Consider the following 26,821-nt stretch of genomic DNA (forward strand, 5'->3'; position numbering starts at 1 on the left):
CAGATCTGTAGGAAAGAAAATCCAACGTAATCCCTTTTTAGATTACATTTTAAGGCCGTAAAATGTGAAGCTGAGCAAGGGGTGTGTAGACTTTCACTAGGCATTGTTAAACACAAATGGAAACACTCACAGACACTGGCCCCTGTGGACTGGAGATTGTACCACTGCTTTCTGTATACTGTTCTTCAACCCTGTCCTCTATACTGCCTGTATTGCCTGTCAGTCTCACAATTTATTTTACTCCCACACAAAGAGACTGTTTTCTCTTCCTACAGGAACATTTACAAAAGGCTAATTAAATATTGAATGTTTCAAACAATCCCACTAGCCTCATTCCCTATGGACAGGTGTCAGCAAATTCCCAGAATAAATCTACTTTACCATATTGCTTTGACTGTCTATTAATGAATTCTGAGTATCACATCTGACATTTGCCAGTCTTTATGTCATGCGTCTGACACTTTGTTGCTCCTAAATCTCAACTTGACATGGCATGTTGGATTCAACCTGTTACCTAAGCAATTTATCCTAACCCACTGTGCTAATGAACCCTTCTGATTGTTATGCTTTGACAAGTGATGCTAACTGACAAGTAGCAGCCTGTCTGGATATTTAAAGAGTATGCCTTCAGCTCAACTCTACATCTGCACACTGCTGAACACTATCATGCCCATTTATGTTGTCGTGTGGGTATTGGAACATGGCCATAGAGTTTGTGTGAGGTTGGTTGTATACATGATCCTCCTTCATTTGGAAGTACACACAGTGTTTAAAATAACTTTAATTTGGGGAAAAGTATTGATATGATTATTTAATGGGGGAAAAGGGGCCAAATATAGAAAGCACATCTATTTCAACCATTTTATGTAATTGTGTTCCATTGGAGACTTCTGTAATGTATTCATGTATATGTGCGCACACAGGAGAGCTAGTGGGTATGTTAGTGTTTTTCTGCAGTGCATACAGCATGCAGGAGGTGTGTTTGCTGGTCAAACAGTAGGTCAGACTAACAGAGCCATGTGAGGGCCTCCCATTGGGGAGAGGGAAGCACCAATCACACATCAGCTCACACATCATTTTTTTTTAGTCATTTAGCAGATGCTCTTATCCAGAGCGACTTCCAATTAGTGAGTGCATACATTTTTCATACTGGCCCCCGTGGGAATCATAGCCAGCAGGCAGGGTCTGGGCCTTACTGCATCGCTTCACACATGTGAAGCGATGCAGCAAAACACAGCACATGTAAAAAAATAGGGACCTGAGCAAAACATACTACAAAAGTACTGCAGCAGCTTTACATGCTGAAGGTGATATACTGTCAGCTGAATTCAAGTGCATACCATACTGAGTGGCTGTAGATACAATTATGGTTTCAATATACCAGATCCCCACATTGCTTCAGTTTCTCCCAACTACTATATACAGTAGCTACAGTGGGGGAAAAAAATATTTAGTCAGCCACCAATTGTGCAAGTTCTCCCACTTAAAAAGATGAGAGAGGCCTGTAATTTTCATCACAGGTACATGTCAACTATGACAGACAAAATTAGAAGAAAAAAATCCAGAAAATCACATTGTAGGATTTGTTATTTTATTTGAATTTATTTGCAAATTATGGTGGAAAATAAGTATTTGGTCAATAACAAAAGTTTCTCAACACTTTGTTATATACCCTTTGTTGGCAATGACACAGGTCAAACGTTTTCTGTAAGTCTTCACAAGGTTTTCACACACTGTTGCTGGTATTTTGGCCCATTCCTCCATGCAGATCTCCTCTAGAGCAGTGATGTTTTGGGGCTGTCGCTGGGCAACACGGACTTTCAACTCCCTCCAAAGATTTTCTATGGGGTTGAGATCTGGAGACTGGCTAGGCCACTCCAGGACCTTGAAATGCTTCTTACGAAGCCACTCCTTCATTGCCCGGGCGGTGTGTTTGGGATCATTGTCATGCGGAAAGACCCAGCCACGTTTCATCTTCAATGCCCTTGCTGATGGAAGGAGGTTTTCACTCAAAATCTCACGATACATGGCCCCATTCATTCTTCCCTTTACACGGATCAGTCGTCCTGGTCCCTTTGCAGAAAAACAGCCCCAAAGCATGATGTTTCCACCCCCATGCTTCACAGTAGGTATGGTGTTCTTTGGATGCAACTCAGCATTCTTTGTCCTCCAAACACGACGAGTTGAGTTTTTACCAAAAAGTTATATTTTGGTTTCATCTGACCATATGACATTCTCCCAATCCTCTTCTGGATCATCCAAATGCACTCTAGCAAACTTCAGACGGGCCTGGACATATACTGGCTTAAGCAGGGGGACACGTCTGGCACTGCAGGATTTGAGTCCCTGGCGGCGTAGTGTGTTACTGATGGTAGGCTTTGTTACTTTGGTCCCAGCTCTCTGCAGGTCATTCACTAGGTCCCCCCGTGTGGTTCTGGGATTTTTGCTCACCGTTCTTGTGATCATTTTGACCCCACGGGGTGAGATCTTGCGTGGAGCCCCAGATCGAGGGAGATTATCAGTGGTCTTGTATGTCTTCCATTTCCTAATAATTGCTCCCACAGTTGATTTCTTCAAACCAAGCTGCTTACCTATTGCAGATTCAGTCTTCCCAGCCTGGTGCAGGTCTACAATTTTGTTTCTGGTGTCCTTTGACAGCTCTTTGGTCTTGGCCATAGTGAAGTTTGGAGTGTGACTGTTTGAGGTTGTGGACAGGTGTCTTTTATACTGATAACAAGTTCAAACAGGTGCCATTAATACAGGTAACGAGTGGAGGACAGAGGAGCCTCTTAAAGAAGAAGTTACAGGTCTGTGAGAGCCAGAAATCTTGCTTGTTTGTAGGTGACCAAATACTTATTTTCCACCATAATTTGCAAATAAATTCATTAAAAATCCTACAATGTGATTTTCTGGATTTCTTTTTCTCAATTTGTCTGTCATAGTTGACGTGTACCTATGATGAAAATTACAGGCCTCTCTCATCTTTTTAAGTGGGAGAACTTGCACAATTGGTGGCTGACTAAATACTTTTTTTAACACTGTATATTTCAGTACAAATAAATAAAGTCAGGCTTTAGCGAAGACAGTAGGTCTCTCCCTTTCATTTTCTATACCTGTCTTCGTGATTGCTTGTCTAAGTATCTCTTTAGTTTTACAAACTGTTTAGCAAACTGTGGAAAGTGTTTTTCCAATTAAGGAAACTAAAAGCAACAATTGAAAGAATCGCATTAAAAAACAAACCATGTTTCAGCTGCAGCATAACTTCTGCCTGTGTGTAACTGTTCTTGCTGCCTTCCTGGGAGACATTGCCTTGGATGAGGAGGACCTGCGTATGTTTAAGATTTACTTGTAGGACCATCGAGACCTTCAACAATACAGATGCTGGTACAGTATGGGAGCCGTGCTGGACATGGAGGATCCAACATTGGGGTCAATTTAGGGTGTTTTCACATGACTGCCATCTCCGTTGCAAATCCATGCATGAATTTGAGATGAGGGGTTACATTAGTTCTCTGAATTGAGTTGAAATTGATTGAATGTCCTCAAAACTGCATGGACCACATATCTGTTTGCATGTGTCTGCTCCAGTGAATGGTTCGTCGTCCAGTGAGAGCAGTAGGAATGACACGTCGCCAGACAGTCAGGCCCAGGGCTCCCTTCGCAGGAGGAGGGCAGCTACCTCCAGACCAGACGGCGTCATTCCATACGTGATCAGTGGGAATTTCATTGGTGAGTTCTGACTTTGAAGGACAACCCTCCCTTTTAGGCAGCCAACAAGCAAAATTCCTTCAGGCCATGCGTCACTGGGACCTTCACTGAAAGGACAACGGAGGAGAGCTACCAGCAGGAAAGCTCAATGCACCTACTGTACTACTTAGAAGTCCCTTATGCCCACCTGCTGGTAAATTACAGCTCCCTACTGTTCACAGCAGAACATTGCCAGTTGCTTCAGAGTTATGTCCCTTGACAGAAAATAGATGGTAATGCACTTCAGGCAGGAACGCTTCACTGTCATTTTAGCCTTTTGTCTTAGGCTCCTGTGGTTTCAAACCTGATGATTCGCTCCATGAGCAGCAGCTCTTCATGCCTCTCCATTGCTCTTCAACTTTTTCACAATATCTGCCATTCAGACAGGGTTCATGCTGCACACTGCATGACCAATTGTTCTTTATTCTCTCAGATTCTTTGCTTAAGATTTTGATAAAGACTGGGAACAATGGGGCCCGGAGACTGTCTGGTTGAGCAGTAATGCTCTTGTCCTCGGAACCACATACGGAAGCCGGTTCGATCCCCGCATCCATCCTTCTGTTTCTCTTCTCCTGTCATTTCACAAATAAATAAAAATATAAAAGGAGTTTGAAATCTGTTCTCCTTTAAAAAAGAAAGAAAGAAAAGACTGGGAACAAAGCTGTGAGGTAGTTATTCTATAAAGGGATTTGATTGTAAACAGTTTACTGTAAGTGTGTTTTTGCCTGCATGTGTCTGTGTTATTGTCAGAATTCATGGCAAAAAAAGAAAACCGGGAACATTGCCCCAGAGCAAAGTATTTATTCATTTTCTAAATCTGGGCTTTCATGTGTGACTGACCACAGAGCTGGAGCTCTCCAGTTGCAGAGTTTGACCATACTGAGTTATTGAAGTGTGTGCAGTAAACAGTCAATTCCATTTTCATTCTGTCAATTCAGGGGACAAATTAAAGTCAACTTATAAAAGAAAAAAAAATGAGTAGAACTCAATGACAATGGATAGTTTTTCAATTCATTCGATTCAATAATGTAATATCAAGTTATTCCGTGTGCTGAATTGACTGAAATAAATGTGAATCAACCACAGTCCTGCAAGTGGGCATATCCCCCTGAAAGACTGTGTCTCCCTCTACAGGTGTTGCTCCTACGTGGGCAGGAGGGTAGGGGGTCCCCAGGCCATCTCAATAGGAAAGTTTGGGATCGTTGTGCATGAGCTGGGTCATTCGATCGGCTTCTGGCACGAGCATGCACGTCCCGACCGCGATGAACATGTCAGTATTATCAGAGACAACATCCAGCCAGGTAAGTCTGACTGTCTGCCTGTTTCTCGCAGATCATTTTGAGCCTTACCTCCATGGACCTCTACAGGAGCCACTTGTGCTGGTATGACCATGTGGAGGTCCGAGACATGTTCTGGAGAAAAGCCCTGTTGAAAGGTCTTTACATGGAAGAAGATTTAGAGTGGAACCCATCCATTGAGAACTCTCTAGAGAGGCCTGCTCTCTACATCTGTCAATAACTCTGTTTGTTTAGTCACATATTTGATAAAACTGGATTTTAGTCTGTCAGGTCAAATCTTGATTCTTCCCATTTGTCCCAGGACAAGAGAATAACTTCCTGAAGATGGAGCCAGGGGAGGTGGACTCTCTTGGGGAAGTGTACGACTTTGACAGCATCATGCATTATGCACGGAACACCTTTTCCAGGTTGGTACAAAGAACTGATTCTTCATAAGCTCTATTTGGTTAATTGGTTACTGTCTGGTTGGACAATAAAATTGTCTTGAAGGTCAATCATTCTTCTCCTCAGTATCTATACGAAAACAAAAATATAAATGCAACATGTAAAGTGTTGGTCCCATGTTTCATGAGCTGAAAGAAAAGATCCCAGAAATTCTTTATATGCACAAAAAGGGTATTTCTCTCAAATGTTGTGCACAAATTTGCTTACATCCCTGTTAGTGAGCATTTCTCATTTGCCAAGATAATCCATCCACCTGACAGGTGTGGCATATCAAGAAGCTGATTAAACAGCATGATCATTACACAGGTGCACCTTGTGCCGGGGACAATAAAAGTCCACTCTAAAATGTGCAGTTTTGTCACACAACACAATGCCACAGATGTTTCAAGTTTTGAAGGAGCGTGGCAATTGGCATGCTGACTGCAGGAATGTCCACCAGAGCTGTTGCCAGAGACTTTAATGTTCATTTATTTACCATAAGCCGCCTCCAATGTCATTTTTGAGAATTTGGCAGTACGTCCAACCGGCCTCACAACTGCAGACCACATGTAAACACACCACCCCAGGACCTCCACATCCGGCTTCTTCACCCACGGGATTGTCTGAGACCAGCCACCCGGACAGCTGATGAAACTGAGGAGTATTTATGTCTGTAATAAAGCCCTTTTGTGGGAAAAAACACAAGTCTGATTGGCTGGGCCTGGCTCCCCAGTGGGTGGGCCTGGCTCCCAAGTGGGTGGGCCTGGCTCCCAAGTGGGTGCCCTCCCAGGCCACCCAGGGTTGCGCCCCTGCCCAGTCGTGAAATCCATAGATTAGGGCCTAATGAATTTATTTCAATTGATTGATTTCCTTATATGAACTGTACTCAGTAAAATTGTTGAAATTGTTGCATGTTGTGTTTACATTTCTATTCAGTATACATTTGATGTGTTCTAACCTTCAGTTGAGTATTATTCACTCAAGTACTTTGTTTTTCACCTGACACATTGTAGTCAGGTCGCTTGTGCGCGATAACATTAAATATTCTAATTAGTATACATATTAGAATAACAATGTCACTGGCAGGAACTGGTTGTCTTCCAACAAAACGAACACTTTGCTCCTAGTTTTGACTTCAAAGAACCCTGGGATGCCATGGGGATTGGGTCCTGACTGTGATTAGAATGATTTCACAGAAAACCGATGCCTTTTCATTTCTGTCTCGTGCATGTTGTTACCCTGTTGCTTTTTCTGTGTTTTACTTTTTTACCTCCACCAACACTTTGCAGGCCAGGGTCGTGGAGGCGGGCCAGGGGAAATATAGGGCTGTCAGTTGGGTCTTTGTTTGGGACAATCTAAGCTTTCAGGGATGGGCTCCACAGAGCCCGTTGGCACAGCCTAAAGCCCTAGCTCAGACCACTTTATTTGCACATGCCCGCCATTCAAGGGTGCATCACCATGGGAACTGGGTGACAACTGGCTGCTGGGGGGACAGAAAGGGAGGTCGATAAAGTAGAAAAATGTCAAACCGGAAACCCATGTGAAAATGTCTTATTATGGCCTGCTCCTCAGCAGTGCTAAGTCATGACTGCTTTTCCAGTGGTGGAACTGTTGTTAATGATGGTGATATCTAGGATGAATGGTTCTTTTCCAGTGGTGGAACTGTTGTTAATGATGGTGATATCTAGGATGAATGGTTCTTGAGTTTTGACAGTAAAAAAAAAAGTGTTAAAGACTCGTTGTCTTAAAAGTCAGCTGAATACAAATTAAACATTTTGTTTTTCTAAGAGAGAATAAGGAGAGGTTTCTCTTAAAGCTGGATCCGTAATGGTGAAACTGCCACATCCGTTTGCGAAATTACAACAACAAAGAAGTTACTTCAAACAACAAACACATTTTTGCACGCGCAATAGAACAGCAGAGCATGTACTGCAATTTGTTTTTTACCACGATGCTGGATGCTCCTCTCCACGTTTCATCAACAAAACAAGAACAATAACAAATGCACTGGAGGTGAAGTGTGGCGCTGTTTCCCTTTATGCAGATGTTAGTTTTAATGCTCCTCTGTGTGTGTCTGAACTTCAGAGGCATCTTCTTAGACACCATTCTGCCCCGCTATGATGTCAATGGAGTCAGGCTACCCGTTGGGCAGAGGAGCAAAGGGGACATCGCACAAGCTCGCAAACTTTACAAGTGTACAAGACATATCCAACTTGGCAGACCCCCTGACTCATGTAGGCTTTTCACCACTTGAAAAGTCAGAGAGAACATGAGGATAAACCCTGCACAAGGTCTGACTCCTACCACCCCCGCCCATTCAAAAGATGACGACTGATGATTACTGTGTTTACCTTTCTGAAGCCATGACAAAGCTGTAATGACAAAGCCGTAACATGAGTAGATTAATTGTCAAAAGGAGATTGATTAATTCTTTATTTTCCAAAAATTGGAATTCAGTTTATTGTTATAATCCGGAGAACTCAAGCCCCAGGAACGGGCCACAGTTGTTACAAGTCAACAACCAATCAATCAGCAACCATCAAGTGCTTGGTATTGTGCCTCCTTTTTCAGGCTATGGAAAATCTATGTTGAGACAGCTGAAACGAAAGCTTGTCTTTTGTAACCCAGCAATGTTTTGTTTTTGTCTTCTTTCGCCATTCCTGTGGTGTGTTTAGAGTGTGTTTCTTTTTCACTGTGTGCTGTGTTGTGTTTTGTGGGCAGGGTGTGGGGACCGCCTACAGGACAGTTGTCACGACTTCCGCCGAGGCTGCCTCCCCTCCTTGTTCGGGCAGGCTTCGGCGTTCGTCGTCACCGGAGTACTAACCATTGCCGCCCCAGTCATCATCACAATTGTCTTGTCAATCACACACACCTGGTTCTATTCCCATAATTAGTCAGTGTATAAGTGTTCCCTCTGCCCCCTTGTCCTTGTGGGTGATTGTTTATTTGTGGAGGTTAGTGAAGCACGGTGGAGCTTGTGTATTGTGTATCGACGGGAGTATTTTACCCGTATGCCTTGTATTTTCCAGTGCGCCTGTTTTGTGGCCTGGAGTGTGTTTGACGCATTTCTGCGTAAACCTGTATTTTGCGGATTAAAGCCTGTTATTCTGTGATTTACCCTCCTGCGCCTGACTCCTTCATCACCACCTCATCACAACAGTAGTGGAAACTTCTCCACTCCTGGTTATCCCAATGGATATGCAGTCTACGTCCACTGTATCTGGAGGATCTCTGTCACACCTGGAGATAAGGTAGGTTGAAAACATCCAAGGGCTAGCCGTCAAACTCAGTTCACATCTGTGCATTGAGTTTCTCGGTGAGTTCTGTCAGTTCACTTGACAACAAACATATCGTATCCTATAACCAAAGGGGATGAGAGTTCTGGTTGAATTCAAGTGAGGTGCATTGGCTACGGTCTTTGTGCTTAGAATTGCTCAGAAATAGCCTCTTAATAGCCTCAGCGTCTTTGGCTCTGGGGTTGAATCCCTGCCTTGCAGCCAATGGGTTGTAAGTTTAAATAACCTGTTTATTTGTGGATTTCTTGGGGGCAGCAGATATCCTAGTGGTTAAGAGCATTGGGCCAGTAACCGAAAGGTCGCTTGTTTGATTCCCGACTAGCCAAATAGGTGAGAAATGTGTCGATGTGCCCTTTAGCAAGGCACTTAACCCTAATTGCTCCTGTTAGTTGCTCTGGATAACAGTGTCTGCTAAATGACCAAAATGTCCTGTGCTGCCCTTAACAAACAAACTTTACTTCTTCCTTCCTTTTCTCTCTCCCCATCTTCATTTCTGCCTGTCTGTCTGTCTGTCTGTCTGTCTGTCTGTCTGTCTGTCTGCCTGTCTCTCACAGATAATTTTGAACCTTACCTCCATGGACCTCTACAGGACTCACTTGTGCTGGTATGACCATGTGGAGGTCCGAGATGGGTTCTGGAGAAAAGCCGTTCTGAAAGGTCTTTACATGGAAGATTTAGAGTGGAACCCATCCATAGACAACTCTCCAGAGAGGCCTGCTGTCTACATCTGCCAATAACTTATTTAGAAAACATCTGTCCCTAAGTCAATGTTCACCTGAGATTTTGAATTCCTAGAGCAGAGCAGTTTATGTAAATGGTTAGAATTTGAATAGAATGTACAATATGTTCAGAATAATACACTGATGCACAATGATCAAACTTCACCAGCTGTCTGTGTATGTCAAGGTAGATGTAGGTGGGTGTGGTGGTGGAATCAGGCGCAGGACGCAGAACGTTAGTCCAACAGACTTTAGTAGATGCACACAAAAACAATCACGAATAAATGCCCTGAGGCGAAAACTCCGCACGTAGGCGAAAATAATGGGCGCACTAACTGGTGCGACAAAACACTCCAAACAATATGGAGAAATAGCTCAACCGAGCAAACAGTAGAATAACAGCCTACCGGCACGACAGTAAAACAATAACACACAACACTAGACAAACACAACGAGAACTTATAGGACACTAATTACACTAAACGATAACAGGTGTAACAACAATCAGACAAAAGCAAACGAACATAGAAACATGCAACGGTGGCAGCTAGTATTCCGGAGACGACGAACGCCGAAGCCTGCCCGAGCAAGGAAGAGAGGCAGCCTCGGCCGAAACCGTGACAGTACCCCCCCCTTGACGCGCGGCTCCAGACGTGCGCCGGCTCCGGCCTCGGGGACGACCAGGAGGACGCGGAGCAGGGTGCGTCGGGTGCCCACGATGGAATTCCGTCAGGAGAGACGGGTCCAAAATGTCTCTCCTCGGCACCCAGCACCGTTCATCCGGGCCGTACCCCTCCCACTGCACTAGATATTGGAGAACCCCCATCCGACGTCTCGAATCCAAGATGGACCGCACGGAGTACGCCGGTGCCCCCTCGATGTCCAATGGGGGCGGAGGAGTCTCCCTGATCTCACTTTCTTGGAGTGGGCCAGCTACCACCGGCCTGAGAAGAGACACATGGAACGAGGGGTTAATACTTTTATACTCAACAGGTAGTTGTAATTTGTAACACACCTCGTTCAACCTTCTCAGGACTTTAAATGGCCCTACAAACCGCCGACCCAGTTTCCGACAGGGCAGGCGGAGGGGCAGGTTTCTGGTAGAGAGCCAGACTCGATCACCAGGTGCGTACACCGGTCCCTCACTGCGGAGATCGGCGCTCGCCTTATGACGACGGAGGGCCCGCTGCAGGTGGACGTGTGCAGCGTTCCATGTCTCCTCCGAGCGCTGCACCCACTCACCCACCGCAGGAGCCTCGATCTGGCTCTGCTGCCAAGGTGCCAGAACCGGCTGGTAACCCAACACACATTGGAAAGGGGTTAGGTTAGTGGAGGAATGGCATAGGGAATTCTGGGCCATTTCGGCCCAGGGAATGTACCTGGCCCACTCCTCCGGCCGGTCCTGGCAGTATGTTCTAAGAAACCTACCCACATCCTGGTTCACACGTTCCACCTGCCCATTACTCTCCGGGTGGTAACCCGAGGTGAGGCTCACCGAGACCCCCAACCGTCCATAAAAGCTCTCCAGACTCTGGAGGTAAATTGGGGACCTCGATCAGACACAATATCCTCGGGTACCCCGTAGTGCCGGAACACATGGGTGAATAGTGCTTCGGCGGTTTGCAGGGCAGTAGGAAGGCCCGGCATAGGGAGCAAACGACAGGCCTTAGAAAACCGGTCCACAACGACCAGTATAGTGGTATTCCCCTGTGAAGGAGGAAGGTCAGTGAGGAAATCCACCGAGAGGTGAGACCATGGTCGTTGTGGAACGGGCAGGGGTAGTAACTTACCCCTAGGCAGATGTCTAGGCGCCTTACACTGGGCGCACACCGAGCAGGAGGGAACATAAACCCTCACATCCCTCGCCAACGTGGGCCACCAGTACTTGGCACTAAGACAGTGCACTGTCCGGCCGATACCAGGGTGTCCAGAGGAGGGTGACGTGTGAGCCCAATAGATCAATCGATCCCGAACCTCGAGCGGAACGTACTTCCGACCCTCCGGGCATTGAGGTGGACTAGGGTCGGTGCGTAACGCCCGCTCGAGTTCAGCATCGACCTCCCACACTACCGGTGCCACCAGACAAGACTCCGGCAGTATGGGAGTGGGCTCCACGGACCTCTCCTCCGTGTCATAACGCCGAGACAGTGCGTCTGCCTTACCGTTCTGTGACCCAGGGATGTACGTGATCTTAAATGTGAACCGGGTCAAAAACATATTCCACCTCGCCTGGCGAGGGTTCAGCCTCCTCGCTGCCCGGATGTACTCCAGGTTACGGTGGTCCGTCAAAATGAGGAAAGGGTGTTGAGCCCCCTCAAGCCAGTGCCTCCACACCTTTAGGGCCTGTACCACGGCTAACAGCTCCCTGTCCCCTACGTCATAGTTTCGCTCCGCCGGACTGAGCTTCTTGGAATAAAAAGCACAGGGGCGGAGTTTAGGTGGCGCGCCGGACCGTTGCGAAAGCACGGCTCCTACACCGGCCTCTGACGCGTCCACCTCTACCTGAAATGGCAAAGAGGGATCCGGATGCGCCAGCACCGGGGCCGAGGTAAACAGGTCCTTCAGCCTCCCAAACGCCCTGTCCGCCTCGGCTGACCACTGCAGACGCACCGGACCCCCCTTCAAAAGAGACGTTATGGGTGCCACCTGTCCAAAACCCCGGATAAACCTCCGGTAGTAATTCGCAAACCCCAAAAACTGCTGCACCTCCTTCACAGGGGTTGGCGTTTGCCAATTACGCACGGCTGACACCCGGTCTACCTCCATCTTCACCCCTGACGCAGACAACTGATAACCCAAAAAGGAGACCAACTCCTGGAAGAACAGACACTTCTCTGCCTTGACATACAGGTCGTGCTCCAACAGCCTCCGCAACACTCGGCGCACCAGGGCCACATGCTCGACTCGGGTAGGCGAGTACACGAGAATGTCATCTATGTACACGACCACCCCCTGCCCCTGCATGTCCCTGAAGATCTCATCCACGAATGATTGGAAAACTGAAGGAGCGTTCATCAACCCGTATGGCATGACAAGATACTCGTAATGGCCCGAGGTGGTACTAAAGGCTGTCTTCCATTCATCGCCCCCCCTAATGCGCACCAAGTTGTACGCGCTCCTGAGATCTAATTTAGTGAAGAAACGCGCCCCGTGCAATGACTCCGTCATGGTCGCAATCAGCGGGAGTGGATAACTGTACTTCACCGTGATCTGATTGAGACCACGGTAGTCAATGCACGGGCGTAACCCCCCATCCTTTTTCTTCACAAAAAAGAAACTCGAGGACGCAGGGGAAGTGGAGGGCCGTATTGTATCCTTGTCTCAGAGATTCGTCTATGTAAGTCTCCATAGCTCTCTTCTCCTCCTGAGACAGAGGATACACATGGCTCCGTGGGAGCGCAACTCCTGCCTGGAGGTCTATCGCACAATCTCCCTGCCTATGGGGAGGCAACTGCGTCGCCCTCGACTTACTGAACACAATAGCCAAATCCCCATACTCAGGGGGAACGTGCAATGCGGGCACCTGGTTTGGACTCTCCACCGAGGTAGCCCCTACGGAAACGCCTAAACATCGACCCACACACTGGGCAGACCACTCCATCAGAGCCCTCTCCTGCCACGAAATAGATGGGTTATGGGTACTCAACCAAGGCATGCCCAGCACCACCGGATACGCAGGCGAGTCGATCAGAAATAGCTGTATCATCTCCTGATGACCCCCCTGCGCACACATCCTAAGTGGCGCCGTGACCTCCCTGATCAAGCCCGCACCCAACGGACGGCTATCTAGGGCATGAACGGGGAAGGGAACGTCAACAGGGAGAAGGGGAATCCCTAAGGCTAAACAAAATTTCTTATCAACAAAATTCCCAGCCGCGCCTGAATCTACCAGCGCCTTATGCTGGGAATGAGGTGCTACCTGTGGAAAACGCACAGGCATACAGAAGTGTGCAACAGAGAGCTCTGGGTGAGTGGGGCGCCTACTCACCTGGAAGGACTCCCCAGTGCGGGACCTGTCGTCTTCTCCCCTAGGAGGCCATCCCCAGCACCTAGCCGCGGTGTGTCCTCCCCGACCACAGTTGGTGCAGGAGATGGACCCCCTCATCATCCGACCCCTCCTCTCTCTAGCGCCAGCGCCCCCGAGCTCCATGGGGCACGGCTCGGAGGCGCTGGAGGGTGAAATGGACGGACCCCCCTCGGGACGTCCGCGGGTAGCTAGCAGGGTATCCAGCCTGATGGACATGTCGACCAACTGGTCGAACGAGAGGCTGGTGTCCCTACAGGCCAGCTCCCTACGGACGTCCTCACGTAGACTACATCGGTAGTGATCGATGAGGGCCCGCTCATTCCACCCTGCATCCGCCGCTAGAGTACGGAATTCTAAGGCGAACTCCTGGGCACTCCTCTTCCCCTGCCGGAGGCAGAACAGACGCTCCCCTGCCGCTTTCCCCTCCGGGGGATGGTCAAACACCGCCCTGAAGCGGCGGGAGAACTCGTCGTAGGTGATGGTGGTAGCGTCGATTCTCCTCCACTCTGCGTTGGCCCATTCCAACGCCTTACCGGAAAGGCAGGAGATCAGGGCGGACACACTCTCGTGTCCCGAGGGCGCCGGGTGCACGGTGGCCAGGTAAAGCTCCACCTGGAGAAGGAATCCCTGACACCCGGCAGCGGTCCCATCGTAGGCCCTCGGGAGCGAGAGTCGAACTCCTCTGGGTTCCGGAGCGGGAATGGGCTGACTTGCCGATGGTGCGGGCAGGGAGGATGGTGGTGGAGGTGTCCCTCGGGTCTCCCAGCCTCGGATGGTGGTGATCACCTCCTGCAGTGCGGACCCCATCCGCAGGATCTGGTCATTCTGCTCGCGGACCCGGTCCTCCAGCGTCGCCTGTGCTGCTGCGGCTCCTGCTGATTCCATTCTAAAGGTGTGTTATTCTGTCAAGGTAGATGTACAGTGGGGAAAAAAAGTATTTAGTCAGCCACCAATTGTGCAAGTTCTCCCACTTAAAAAGATGAGAGAGGCCTGTAATTTTCATCATAGGTACACGTCAACTATGACAGGCAAAATGAGAAAAAATAATCCAGAAAATCACATTGTAGGATTTTTAATGAATTTATTTGCAAATGATGGTGGAAAATAAGTATTTGGTCAATAACAAAAGTTTCTCAATACTTTGTTATATACCCTTTGTTGGCAATGACACAGGTCAAATGTTTTCTGTAAGTCTTCACAAGGTTTTCACACACTGTTTCTGGTATTTTGGCCCATTCCTCCATGCAGATCTCCTCTAGAGCAGTGATGTTTTGAGGCTGTCGCTGGGCAACACGGACTTTCAACTCCCTCCAAAGATTTTCTATGGGGTTGAGATCTGGAGACTGGCTAGGCCACTCCAGGACCTTGAAATGCTTCTTACGAAGCCACTCCTTCGTTGCCCGGGCGGTGTGTTTGGGATCATTGTCATGCTGAAAGACCCAGCCACATTTCATCTTCAATGCCCTTGCTGATGGAAGGAGGTTTTCACTCAAAATCTCACGATACATGGCCCCATTCATTCTTTCCTTTACACGGATCAGTCGTCCTGGTCCTTTTGCAGAAAAACAGCCCCAAAGCATGATGTTTCCACCCCCATGCTTCACAGTAGGTATGGTGTTCTTTGGATGCAACTCAGCATTCTTTGTCCTCCAAACATGACGAGTTGAGTTTTTACCAAAAAGTTATATTTTGGTTTCATCTGACCATATGACATTCTCCTAATCCTCTTCTGGATCATCCAAATGCACTTCAGACGGGCCTGGACATGTACTGGCTTAAGCAGGGGGACACGTCTTGCACTGCAGGATTTGAGTCCCTGGCGGCGTAGTGTGTTACTGATGGTAGGCTTTGTTACTTTGGTCCCAGCTCTCTGCAGGTCATTCACTAGGTCCCCCCGTGTGGTTCTGGGATTTTTGCTCACCGTTCTTGTGATCATTTTGACCCCAAGGGGTGAGATCTTGCGTGGAGCCCCAGATCGAGGGAGATTATCAGTGGTCTTGTATGTCTTCCATTTCCTAATAATTGCTCCCACAGTTGATTTCTTCAAACCAAGCTGCTTACCTATTGCAGATTCAGTCTTCCCAGCCTGGTGCAGGTCTACAATTTTGTTTCTGGTGTCCTTTGACAGCTCTTTGGTCTTGGCCATAGTGGAGTTTGGAGTGTGACTGTTTGAGGTTGTGGACAGGTGTCTTTTATACTGATAACAAGTTCAAACAGGTGCCATTAATACAGGTAACGAGTGGAGGACAGAGGAGCCTCTTAAAGAAGAAGTTACAGGTCTGTGAGAGCCAGAAATCTTGCTTGTTTGTAGGTGACCAAATACTTATTTTCCACCATAATTTGCAAATAAATTCATTAAAAATCCTACGATGTGATTTTCTGGATTTTTTTCCCTCAATTTGTCTGTCATAGTTGACGTGTACCTATGATGAAAATTACAGGCATCTCTCATCTTTTTAAGTGGGAGAACTTGCACAATTGGTGGCTGACTAAATACTTTTTTTCCCCACTGTAGGTGGGTGTGGTGGTGGAATCAGGCGCAGGACGCAGAACGTTAGTCCAACAGACTTTAGTAGATGCACACAAAAACAATCACGAATAAATGCCCTGAGGCGAAAACTCCGCACGTAGGCGAAAATAACGGGCGCACTAACAGGTGCGACAAAACACTCCAAACAATATGGAGAAATAGCTCAACCGAGCAAACAGTAGAATAACAGCCTACCGGCACGACAGTAAAACAATAACACACAACACCTAGACAAACACAACGAGAACTTATAGGACACTAATTACACTAAACGATAACAGGTGTAACAACAATCAGACAAAAGCAAACGAACATAGAAACATGCAATGGTGGCAGCTAGTATTCCGGAGACGACGAACGCCGAAGCCTGCCCGAGCAAGGAAGAGAGGCAGCCTCGGCCGAAACCGTGACAGTGTAACTGAGATGAACTGAAAGCTGCCTGCCTCAGTGTTGTTATTAGTCATTACCCTGGAGTTGTTGCTGTTGTGTTTTTATTTGTTTATCTTTCGTATCATGCTGTTACTGTGGGGACAGTCTACCTGGCCCCATCGTTTCCACGGACAGTCGGCTATGGATAGAGTCCAGGAGCAGCAGCAACTGGGTGGGCAAGGGCTTCTCAGCCGTGTATGAAGGTAACATCAGCCGTTTCACCATATACCATATTGTCTATATATAGTATTAATGTCCTTCTTTTAGTTTCTGAAAAGCCTTAGTTTTCTGCAACATTCAAATTACAGAAGCTCTATAAACACTAAACACAAAACTCATGTGTTGCCACTATATTCCCTTGATTTCAAAAGAAAGAGGGAAGTTGATTTTGTTGTTGGAAGAATTAATGGAAGGTGTACCCCCCTCCCTCTCTCACCAGCCAACTGTGGGGGAGAGGTGAACTGGGACAATGGCCAGATCCAGTCACCTAACTACCCGGACGACTACCAGCCCAACAAAGTGTGTGTGTGGAAGATCACAGTAGCACAGGATTTCCATGTGGGCCTCTCCTTCCAGTCATTTGAGGTAAAGATTATGAAGCGGAAAGGGAAGTCGAATTTCATTTTCACTCAATCATGTACTTGTATGCAGTGCTTGACTTGTACTGAAATAGGTGCCGGTACTCATTTTGGGTGACTGTACTGTTTATATTTAGGTGCAGGTGCTCCACAATACTCTTGAGCTAATATTCTATAAGAGGAACAGGAGCTCAAGCAGTAGAACATTTGAGGTGCCGGTACTCAGCTCCGGTGAGCTCCTGCCCAAGTGAAGAACTTCTTGTATGTGAATGGAACCCTGTGAGAGCCCCAAGAATAATCTGCATTAAATCTGGGATGACCGCAGCACATCTTGATGTCAATCATAAAGTCCAGACACTTTTAGGTGATGGATGTGATGGAGACTTCTTCTTTATTACTGATAGGAGGATACTGCTATGTCGGTTTGAAGTGATCATATTTATAACCGACATAGCAGAGTAGATGTGAATTTGTAGGACAGTTGGGCATCCTGTGTCAACATCCTCCAATGTTCCTTGCCTGTCTCTACCATAGATTGAGAGGCATGACAGCTGTGCCTATGACTACCTGGAGGTGAGAAGCGGGAACTCAGAAAGCAGTCCACTGCTGGGCTGCTTCTGTGGCTACGACAAACCAGATGACATCAAGACCAGCTCCAACCAGGTCTGGATGAAGTTTGTGTCTGATGGGTCAGTGAACAAGGCCGGATTTGCTGCGAACTTCTTCAGAGGTCAAGAATACTGTCCATCTGTGACTAGTGTTAATGATGATATGACACAGGATTGGGTAATATTTTGCACAAAAATCCTTTACAAAATTTGCTACCAGTGAAGAATTTGTCGTAATATAGTAGTTCACATTAATATCTGTGGAACCATCTTCTGATTATTCAACTGTATCTCAGGCCTTCACATTTACATTAAAGGCCCAATGCAGCCATTTTTATCTCAATATCAAATCATTTCTGGGTAACAATTAAGTACCTTATTGTAATTGTTCTCAATCAAAATTCAGCTGTGTATTTCTGCATTGTTACACATATTATCTGATGATGGCCAACATGGCTGACTTATGGAATAAAAGCAGACCTTTTGAATTGATAAGCTAGAGTTGCTCCTTCCTCCCCATATCAGTTAATTTGATATACTTAGTATTTGTGGGCTTTAGATGGATGGCAGGATGTATACCAAAAAAGTTTGAATAGTTTTACTTTGGCCATTTGCCTTATGATGTTGAGGTTAGTGTACACTACTTCAATGGGAGGGAAGTGGAACTGATGGTTTCTTAGAAATGTTTTACTCCATTTTCTCTTTTTGGATGTCACAACGTGTCACACCCTGGCTCTGGGACTCTATATGTTGAGCCAGGGTGTGTTCATTCTATGTGTTGTATTTCTATGTTGGGGGTTCTAGTTGTTCTGTTTCTATGTTGGCCTGAGTGACTCCCAATCAGAGGCAACGAGTGTCAGCTGTGGCTGGTTGTCTCTGATTGGGAGCCATATTTAAACTGTCTGTTTTCCCTTTGTGTTTGTGGGTTCTTGTTCCGTGTTGGTCTATGTTACCTAGGACGTTACGAGTCGTTTGTTGTTTTGTTCATTGTCAGTATTTATCACTATAGATAAATAAACATGTTCGTTCATCACGCTGCGCCTTGGCCTACTCTCCCTGACGATCGTGACAGAAGAACCCACCATCACAGGACCAAGCGGCGTGTCCAGGAGCAGGCAGCCTGGACGTGGGAGCAGATCTTAGACGGGCAGGGGTCCTGGACCTGGGAGGAAATCCTGGCCGGGATGGATCGCCGGCCATGGAGTGAGACAGTAGAGAGGCGACGGAGAGAGGAGCAACGGCGTGATCAGTGTCGTCGTCGGGCTGACGAGAGGCAACCCCAAAAAATTTTTAGGGGGGGGGCACAGGGCATGGACGACGGGGCTGACGGAGGCAGAAAAGGGGCGTATTCAGAAGGCCACCAGGTTACGGGGGCCACTGGTCAAAGTAGGGAAAGAAGGTTTAGAGGCACGGCGAGAGGTACTGGGGTGTGTTACCAGTCCGGTCCGGCCCGTTCCAGATCCCGGGGTAGAGCCAGTGGTGTGTGTCCCCAGTACGGTCCGGCCTGTTACGGCCCCTCGCACCAAATGTACGGTGCGCGTCGCCAGCCCGGTCCGGCCTGTTCCTGCCTCTCGCACCAAGCCTACGGTGTGCGTCGCCAGCCCGGTCCGGCCTGTTCCTACCACTCGCACCAAGTCTACGGTGTGCGTCGCCAGCCCGGCCCGGCCTGTTCCTGCCACTCGCACCAAGTCTAGGGTGCGCGTCGCCAGCCCGGCCCGGCCTGCTCCTGCCACTCGCACCAAGTCTACGGTGCGCGTCGCCAGCCCGGCCCGGCCTGTTCCTGCCACTCGCACCAAGTCTACGGTGTGCGTCGCCAGCCCGGCCCGGCCTGTTCCTGCTCCTCGCACCAAACCTACGATGTGCGTCGCCAGCCCGGCCCGGCCTGTTCCTGCCACTCGCACCAAGCCTACGGTGCGCGTCGCCAGCCCGGCCCGGCCTGTTCCTGCCACTCGCACCAAGCCTACGGTGCGCGTCGCCAGCCCGGCCCGGCCTGTTCCTGCCACTCACACCAAGCCAGGGGCGCGAGTCATCAGCCTGGTCCAGCCTGTTCCTGCCACTCGCACCAAGCCAGGGGTGCGAGTCGTCAGCCTGGTCCAGCCCGTTCCTGCTACTCGCACCAAGCCAGGGGTGCGAGTCGTCAGCCCGGTAAAGCCCGTTCCGGCTCCACGCACCAAGCCAGGGGTGCGCATCGTCAGCCCGGTCCGGCCCGTTGCTGCTCCACGCACCAAGCCAGGGGTGCGAGTCGTCAGTCCGGTGAGGCCCGTTCCGGCTCCACGCACCAAGCCAGGGGTGCGCATCGTCAGCCCGGTCCAGTCCGTTCCTGCTCCACGCACCAAGCCAGGGGTGCGAGTCGTCAGTCCGGTGAGGCCCGTTCCGGCTCTACGCACCAAGCCAGGGGTGCGTATCGTCAGCCCGGTCCGGTCCGTTCCTGCTCCACGCACCAAGCCAGGGGTGCGTATCGTCAGCCCGGTCCGGCCCGTTGCTGCTCCACACACCAAGCCAGGGGTGCGCATCGTCAGCCCGGTCCGGTCCGTTCCTGCCTCACGCACCAAGCCAGGGGTGCGCGTCGTCAGTCCGGCACAACCAGTGCCTGGGTCACCGGTGCCTAATCAGGTACCGCTCAACTGCTCCACAACGGAGCTGAAGCTAACCGCTCCTGCTACGTCCAGTTCAGCTCCAGCCAGCGGGGCCAGACCGGACCAGGGGCGCTATGGGGGGAGTATTGGAGGGTGGTGGGCAAGCCCGGAGCCAGAAGCGCCACCGAGGAGAAATGCCCACCCAGCCCTCCTCTGTTTTGCTCTAGTTGAGGTGCGGTCGCAGTCCGCGCCTTTAGGGGGGGGGGGGGGGTACTGTCACACCCTGGCTCTGGGACTCTATATGTTGAGCCAGGGTGTGTTCATTCTATGTGTTGTATTTCTATGTTGGGGGTTCTAGTTGTTCTGTTTCTATGTTGGCCTGAGTGACTCCCAATCAGAGGCAACGAGTGTCAGCTGTGGCTGGTTGTCTCTGATTGGGAGCCATATTTAAACTGTCTGTTTTTCCCTTTGTGTTTGTGGGTTCTTTTTCCGTGTTGGTCTATGTTACCTAGGACGTTACGAGTCGTTTGTTGTTTTGTTCATTGTCAGTATTTATCACTATAGATAAATAAACATGTTCGTTCATCACGCTGCGCCTTGGCCTACTCTCCCTGACGATCGTGACACAACGGCCTTTCTGGATGAAAGAGATGGAGTATATTATGAACTCTTTATTTCTGTCGACTGAAAATACAAAGGGAAGGAAGTGGAAGTATTTATACAATGTGCAGAGGAACGGATGGTTTCTTCTGGTTCCTTTCTTCTTGTCACGTCTCCTCCCGTTGCTCCCCTCCGGCGCTCTGATTCGCCGGTCTACTGAGCCACCGGTCTGAGCGCACCACCTCGGCAACACCGGAATGGAAACCCAACGCACCTTAATCACCTCCAGCGCACCTGCACCTCATCATCTCATCACCACCCCTATATAGCCCTGGACTGTTCTGGATGATGTTGTGTGTGATTGTTTAGCTTCGTGTCGTTTTACTCTATCTTTGTTATTTCTCATTGTCATTCTTAAGTAAACCTTGACCTTGTTAATTCCTGCGTCTGCGTCCTGCCTCTTCGTATACTCAGAACGCGTCACACTTCTTCATGACATATCACGACGGCTCTGTGGGTGGTAGAGATGGACGAGTGTTCCAAGCCTGATAATGGGCTCTGTGAGCAGCGCTGTGTGAATACCCTGGGCAGCTACCGATGTGCCTCTGACCCTGGCTTTGAGCTCGCCTCAGACAGGCACAGCTGTGAGGGTGAGCGCAAGGGGTGCTTATTTAACCATCTCCTAAAAACACCAGCAATGTAGTATGAATCACACAACTTCACCATCCCATTCACTGGACAGTGTCAAGGTTTTAGACAACTCAAGCCACAGTCTAACATCACCTAATAACCATCTGCGCAATTGTCATAATTGAATAATGAGCTTCTCAGGAGATACATTTCCCAATATTGACACCATTGTAGTTAAAAAACACTCACCAGTCCCTATCTTCTAACTAAATGTTGATATTCTTTATCACTTGGACATGAATTGGACACACACTTATTCATGAACTCAGTGTCTGCCACCTCAACAATCATCCTTTATCAGAGGAAAGAGTGTGTTTTTATAACAGTCATACCACTTCATCACAGTTTATTATCAACGAGGCACTAAATGGATTTTGAAGACCTGATTCAATGTCAATTATGAAAAGTATTCCAGCAAGCTTTGATGGGCATCTGAGGATACATTAGTTTGTGGGTTTATTTTACTTTATTTTGCATCAAGAGGACATGATTGCACTTTGTGTATTATAAAAGTTTCACTTGCCAGTGCTAAAGTGCTTTTTCTTTTCTACTGCCACTCAAAATATGGTATTCAAAATTACTCTACTTAACGTTAATGGATGCTTGTTTCATTTTGTAGAGCTGTAATCTACATCCTAGTGCAAATTGCACAACAGAACAGCATATGTAGGACCTGACTTTCATATTAGCTTCACACACTGTTGCAGTTTGCAACTTAGTGAGCTCTCTCAGAGTATTAAAGAATATCAACATTTAGTTAGAAGACAATGATTGATGAGTGCTTTTTAACTACAATGGTGTCAATATTGGGATATTTATCTCCTGAGAAGCTCATTATTCAATTATGACAATTGTACAGATGGTTATTTTGTGATGTTAGACTGCGGCTTGAGTTTTCAAAAACCTTGACACTGTCCAGTGAGTGGGATGGTTAAGTTGTGATTCATACCATATTGATGGTGTTTTTAGGAGATGGATAAGTAAGCACCCCCTGCACTCACCCTCACAGCTGTGCCTGTCTGAGGCGAGCTCAAAGCCAGGGTCAGAGGCACATCGGTAGCTGCCCAGGGTATTCACACAGTGCTGCTCACAGAACCCATTATCAGGCTTGGAACACTCGTCCAGCTCTACCACCCACAGAGCCGTCATGATATGTCATGAAGAACAAAGGAACCAGAAGAAACCATCCGTTCTACTGCACATTGTATAAATACTTCCACTTCCTTCCCTTTGTATTTTCAGTCGACAGAAATAAAGAGTTCATAATCTACTCTATCTTTCATCCAGAGAGGCCGTTGTGACATCGCATGAGGGAAGACAGAATAAATGAAGCAAAACATTTGCACTGGGCCTTTAACATTGACTTAACAAATTGCTGGTACATTTGGGCTACAGTATAAATTATTTTGAAAAGGTTCCGAGGTATGAGAATTTTTGTTTATTCTTATACAGTGAGTGTTTGGGTGAGACAGTGACCCTGAGTAGAAATGAGGGGAATTAGGCACAACTCTCATTTGTCACTTTAAATAAAATGTCATATTTTATTCAACTGTATATTTCTGCATTGTTGCACATATTATCTGATGATGGCTGACTTATGGAATAAAAGAGGACTTTTGAATTGAAGCTAGAGCTGCTCCTTGCTCCGAATATCAGTTAATTTGATATGCTTTACATGGAAGGCTGAATGTCCACCTGTGTGTACACAAAAAAAATCTAATTTTTTCAGTGTACTGAAAATAGGGTACACTACTTCAATGGGAGGGAAGTGGAACTGATGGTTTCTTAGAAATGTTTTACTCCATTCTCTCTTTCTTCCTTCATGGGATGTCACAACGGCCTCTCTGGATGAAATAGATGGGAAGGAAGTGGAAGTATTTATACAATGTGCAGAGGAACGAATGGTTTCTTCTGGTTCCTTTCTTCTTCATGACATAACACAACGGCTTCTGTGGGTGGTAGAGATGGACGAGTGTTCCAAGCCTGATAATGGGTTCTGTGAGCAGCGCTGTGTGAATACCCTGGGCAGCTACCAATGTGCCTCTGACCCTGGCTTTGAGCTCGCCTCAGACAGGCGCATCTGTGAGGGTGAGTGCAGGGGGTGCTTACTTATCCATCTCCTAAAAACACCAATGTATACTGAACCAAAATATATAGACATGTAAAGTGTTGGACCAATGTTTCATGAGCTTAAAAAAATTATCCCCGACATTTTTCATACGCACAAATAACGTATTTCTCTCTAATTTGGTGCACAAATTTGTTTACATCCCTGTTAGTGAGCATTTCTCCTTTGCCAAGATAATCCATCCACCTGACAGGTGTGGCATATCAAGAAGCTGATTAAACAGCATGATCATTACACAGGTGCACCTTGTGCTGGGGACAACAAAAGCCCACTAAAATGTGCAGTTTTGTCACACAACAAAATGCCACAGATGTCTCAAGTTTTGAGGGAACATGCAATTGGCATGCTGACTACAGGAATGTCCACCAGAGAAGTTGCCAGATAATGTAATGTTAATTTCTCTACCATAAGCCGCCTCCAACGTCGTTTTAGAGAATTTGGCTTTACGTCAACTGGCCTCACAACTGCAGACCACGTATAACCACACCAGCCCAGGACCTCCACATTCGGCTTCTTCACCTGCGGAATCTTCTGAGACCAGCCACCTGAACAGCTGATGAAACTCTGGGATTGCACAACCGAAGGATTTCTGCACAAACTGTCAGAAACCGTCTCAGGAAGCTCATTTGCGTGCTTGTCGTCCTCACCAGGGTCTTGACCTGACTGCAGTTCGACGTCGTAACTGACTTCAATGAGCAAATGCTCACCTTCAATGGCCAGTGGCATGCTGGAGAAGTGTGCTCTTCACGGATGAATCCCGGTTTCAACTGTACCAGGCCGATGGCAGACAGCATGTATGGTGTCTTGTGGGTGAGCGGTTTACTGATGTCAACATTGTGAACAGAGTGCCCCATGGTGGCGGTGGGATTATTGTATGGGCAGGCATAAGCTACGGACAACGAACACAATTGCATTTCATCGGTGGCAATTTTAATGCACAGAAATACCGTGACGAGATCCTGAGGCCCATTGTCGTGCCATTCATCCACCGCCATCACCTCATGTTTCAGCATGATAAAGCACAGCCCCATGTCGCAAGGATCTGTACACTATTCCTGAAAGCTGAAAATGTCCCAGTTCTTCAATGGCCTGCATGCTCACCAGACATGTCACCTATTGAGCATGTTTGCTCTGGATCGACGTGTACAACAGCATGTTCCATTCCCGCCAATATCCAGCAACTTTGCACAGCCATTGAAGAGGAGTGGAAAAACATTCCACAGGCCACAATCAACAGCCTGATCAACTCTATGCGAAGGAGATGTGTCGCGCTGCATGAGGCAAATTGTGGTCACACCAGATACTGACTGGTTTTCTGATCCACGCCCCTACCTTTATTTTTAAGGTATCTCTGACCAATCGATGCATATCTGTATTCCCAGTCATGCCGACTAGGTGAAAAATCTGTCGATGTGCCCTTGAGCAAGGCACTTAACCCTAATTGCTCCTGTAAGTCGCTCTGGATAAGAGCGTCTGCTAAATGACTAATTATTAATTATGTGAAATCCATAGATTAGGGCCTAATGAATTTATTGAAATTGACTGATTTCCTTATATGAACTGAAATCTGAAATTGTTGCATGTTGCGTTTATATTGTTGTTCAGTGTTGTATGAATCACATAACATCACCATCCCACTCACTGGACAGTCTCAAGGCTTTAGAAAACTCAAGCCACAGTCTAACTTCACAAAATAACCATCTGTGCAATTGTCATAATTGTAATAATGAGCTTCTCAGGAGATAAATATCCCAATGTTGACACCATTGTAGTAAAAAAAACGACACTCATCAGCCCCTGTCTTCAAACTAAATGTTGATATTCTTGCAACAGAGCAACAATCACATTAATCTGCTTTATAGTGTATTGTACTGTGAACCCGTTCCACCTTCTCTACACTATAACAGTTATGATGTGGTACGAGGTGTGTTGCCTCATGGCCACAGGTCTGTCACTAATGTTCGCTCTGTATCCTCCCCAGCAGCTGCGTGTGGAGGCTTCATTACCAAGCTTAACGGCTCCATCACCACCCCTGGCTGGCCCAAAGAATACCCCCCCCCCCAACAAGAACTGTGTCTGGCAGCTGGTGGCCCCTACACAGTACCACATCACCCTGCTGTTTGATGTCTTCGAGACCGAGGGCAACGATGTAAGCATTATACCCTGAATTATCAGAGAGGGCACATTTTGTAAGTGGGAAGGAATGGGCAGTTACAATGGCCAGTGAAAGTGGCCACCGATGTCTCTCCTCATGAGGGAAATGATTGTCTAGTCCAGTAAGGCGGTGTCTGTGTGTAGTGGTTTACCTTGACTTATTCCATAGTACATGTTCCAGTTCCTCTTCAACACTGTCTGACCTGTCCTCTGTGGTCTCTTCTTCCCTCAGGTGTGTAAATATGATTATGTGGAGGTGAGGAGTGGACTAACCGCTGATACCAGGCTTCATGGGAAGTTTTGTGGAACAGAGAAACCAGAGGCCATCACCTCCCAAAACAACAACACAGTGTCCGAAAAAGGTTTCAAAGCCCAATTCTTCTCGGGTAAGTCTTTAAAAAAAGAATTGTGAGACAAAATGTACATATAAGCACTAACACAATAAATGCTCAAAGATTTGAGTGTTATAAAGGGCTTAGGTGGGTTTAACAATGTCTGACAATGTTCTGTTCCTATGCAGTCAAGGACGAGTGCTCTAAGGAGAATGGAGGCTGCCGACACGAGTGTGTCAACATATTCAGGAGCTACAGTTGTCAGTGTCTCAGTGGCTTTGTGCTGCATGACAATAAACACGAATGCAAGGAAGGTACAGGATGTCTCCTATCTTAATGGATTTATCCTTACATTTACCTACAGATCATACTGTAGCTATCCATATCCATCCATCCAGGAATTACATAAAGCCCTTGACATCCTATTTTACATGGCTCATGAAATCAAAGAGCTGGGGATATGATCTGTCCTCTTGGATTACTGAGCTATTCAGCAATGTTTATTTTCTAGCCGGCTGTGATCATGTGGTGAGCAGTGTGTCAGGCACCATCACCAGCCACTACTGGCCTGACAAGTACCCCAGCAAGAAGGCCTGTACCGGGGCCCTCTCCACTACCCCAGGCCACCTCATCGAAATTGTATGTTAACTGCTCGTGACAAGATTGGAATAGTTTTAATGACACCT

The 26,821-nt window shown here is 47.4% G+C and overlaps 1 pseudogene across 1 annotated transcript in view; it reads left to right on the forward strand.

The window, feature by feature from the left end:
• The window catches only part of LOC311127442 (bone morphogenetic protein 1-like), a 43,304-nt pseudogene that overhangs the window by 11,844 nt on the left and 4,639 nt on the right, over window positions 1-26,821 (forward strand). Inside the window, exons 2-17 of the transcript in view lie at window positions 3,288-3,384; window positions 3,589-3,729; window positions 4,181-4,232; window positions 4,882-5,048; window positions 5,347-5,452; window positions 7,554-7,706; window positions 8,632-8,719; window positions 9,319-9,443; window positions 16,575-16,672; window positions 16,909-17,054; window positions 17,582-17,777; window positions 21,356-21,481; window positions 25,631-25,798; window positions 26,036-26,189; window positions 26,324-26,449; window positions 26,647-26,774. The product of the transcript in view is annotated as a bone morphogenetic protein 1-like (transcript). The remainder of the gene's footprint in view (window positions 1-3,287; window positions 3,385-3,588; window positions 3,730-4,180; window positions 4,233-4,881; window positions 5,049-5,346; window positions 5,453-7,553; window positions 7,707-8,631; window positions 8,720-9,318; window positions 9,444-16,574; window positions 16,673-16,908; window positions 17,055-17,581; window positions 17,778-21,355; window positions 21,482-25,630; window positions 25,799-26,035; window positions 26,190-26,323; window positions 26,450-26,646; window positions 26,775-26,821) is intronic.

The sequence above is a fragment of the Coregonus lavaretus genome (genome assembly GCF_964263955.1).
Source record: "Coregonus lavaretus genome assembly, chromosome: 4".
In the NCBI taxonomy this organism is placed as follows: domain Eukaryota; kingdom Metazoa; phylum Chordata; class Actinopteri; order Salmoniformes; family Salmonidae; genus Coregonus; species Coregonus lavaretus.